Source organism: Megascapheus bottae, unplaced genomic scaffold (genome assembly GCF_031878675.1).
Source record: "Megascapheus bottae isolate mThoBot1 unplaced genomic scaffold, mThoBot2.hap1 HAP1_SCAFFOLD_40, whole genome shotgun sequence".
NCBI classification, from domain to species: domain Eukaryota; kingdom Metazoa; phylum Chordata; class Mammalia; order Rodentia; family Geomyidae; genus Megascapheus; species Megascapheus bottae.
The window spans coordinates 1,575,464-1,577,806 of record NW_028327715.1 but is presented as its reverse complement, the minus strand read 5'-3'; the positions used below and the strand labels follow the sequence as shown (position 1 = coordinate 1,577,806).

The 2,343-nt window shown below is 39.6% G+C and overlaps 1 pseudogene; it reads left to right on the top strand.

The window, feature by feature from the left end:
- The first annotated feature begins 1,169 nt into the window (after nucleotides 1–1,169).
- LOC150039296 (AP-1 complex subunit sigma-3-like) lies at nucleotides 1,170–2,060 on the top strand (annotated as a pseudogene).
- Nucleotides 2,061–2,343: the final 283 nt, after the last annotated feature.

Genomic DNA, 2,343 nt, shown 5'->3' with positions numbered 1-2,343 from the left:
AAATTTGATTAAATTTCTATCCGGGGCCATAATTATACTTCTAAATCATTCATTTGAGTAACTATTAGAAATTCAAAGCCTAGTGATTACTTCATATACTATCTGAATTATTTCCTTCAAATCAATTGGAATTGGTCAATTTCTCCTCTTTGCTTAGCATTTTCCTCCTAAATATCTTCTGAGTAGGAGCAACGCTATCATTTTCCATTGTATCCTCTAAGAGTCTGCCACATGAGTTCTCCCCAGAGCCCCCAAGCCACGCATGCACTTGTCCTAGGAAACCCTAGAAGGTCCCGTCCCTGACCAGGCCACTCGAGTGACACAATACCTCGAAACTCATGTGCAAGAATCATGGAAAGACATGATGAAGCACCAGGACAACTACCATGACTAATTCCTCATAATATCTCTGATTACATTAATACCTGGTAATGCATAATCTGCAGTATAAAGGTGACACAGATTCACAATGATAATGTCTAGCAGCAATAATAATGTCTTTTGGGGTAGGAAGGGCAGGAAGATAAAAGAAACATGTACTTCCTGCCAAAGTAATCAATGCCCAAAGTAAGAAACAAAACATATTAGATTTACATTCAAAAGCATGTGAAACTTTCTCAAGTAACTATAACTAAGATTGCTTGGAATAGAAGAGATTGTCTTTAATTAGTGGTAGCAATAATAATCGCTGCCATTGTTATGAATCCCTACCACTGAATTGTATTATAGTAAGAGATGTCACAGACATCATTTCTGATGTCTGAAAACCTGGGTAAATAATTTATAGAAAATATAACCCCATAAGAATGTCTTTATATTCAAAGGTTTAAAATTTTTCCATCCCAGCCTAGCTAGCAGCTTTTAAGACATCAAAACTACTGAATATCTATCTCCTCTACCATCTTTGGTTATTCTTCTTTCTTCCAATTCCAAACATACAAATGAATTTAGGACATTCATACGAGATACATTGTCTCTGATCTCTGTAAATATTTTTAAAAGTTCAGCAATATACAGGAACTCTTAACTGCTAATAATATTTCAAGTTTTACAAACCAAACATTTAGGAAAGGCATTAAAGGCATCAGGTTTACTTTATACTCAAACAGGAGATATTACAGGTGAGGCGGGCGCCTTACCTGGTACCCGAGCGGGCTTGGGCGCTCGCGGATCTCGGGGTGCAGGTGGCGGCGGGTCTGGGTCACCATGATACATTTCATCTTGCTGTTCAGTCGACAAGGGAAATTACGGCTACAGAAGTGGTACACCACTCTCCCTGACAAAGAGAGGAAAAAAATAACCCGGGAAATTGTTCAGATTATTCTCTCTCGAGGTCATCGAACAAGCAGTTTCATTGACTGGAAGGAGCTCAAACTTGTTTATAAAAGGTCTGCCAGCTGGGTATCATCTTTAATTTTGAAAAGGCATATTTTATCCTTGATGAGTTTATAATAGGTGGCGAAATTCAGGAAACATCCAAGAAAATAGCTGTCAAAGCCATTGAAGAGTCTGACGTGTTACAGGAGGAGAGAGAGAGAGAAAGAGGAGAGAGAGGGAAGACAGTGTAGAGGATGCAATTCCTAGTGTCTCCACTAGGGACAGCAGCTGGTTGAGAAGAGAAGCTCAAATGACAATGGAAGAATCCATGAACAAACCTACAGTTTAACCGACTTGAAGACTCCGAGTGCTGCAAGTGCTGAATTTTAAATCCTCATTGTTTTGTATCCAGTGCAGAGCCATGCCACAAGTAACTTAAAGAAAGGGATTCTTACTTAACTAGCAAATGTTCACGTTGGCTAATATAGTATATTTGAAATGTCTATGTCTATAGTATACTGTATATGATGACTTAATCTGCCTCTGTGTTGGAGATAACTGCTGTATAACTTGGCAGACTGAATAGTGTGTAAAATTTTAAAACTCCATGAGATTATTTGTAAGAAATAATTGCAATATATATTTTTGGAATTTGATTTTCTGAGGGATGAAAAACCATACATACTGTAATAGCTCCTGCTTATGAATACATTGTAAGTATTCATCTCTTAAAGAAAAATAAATACACGTGGTAAAAGAGCACAATGTCTTAGATGTGGGAGGCCAACATGATTCTGAGCTTTACATCCTATTCAACCATGGACATAGTTATCAAGGGTGTGGTTTCAGTTAATGTTCCACACATCCACGTGCAAAGTGGAGGTTCGGGGCCGGTCCTGGTGCCACGAAGAGGTCATGGGACTGTTCAGAGGGGAAACCCAGTGGGAGGTTAGGTGACTAGGTCGGCGGAGGAGGATGGAGGGGACAGGCAGGAGGGTTGGGGAGGACGGGACAGGGCTCACCTCC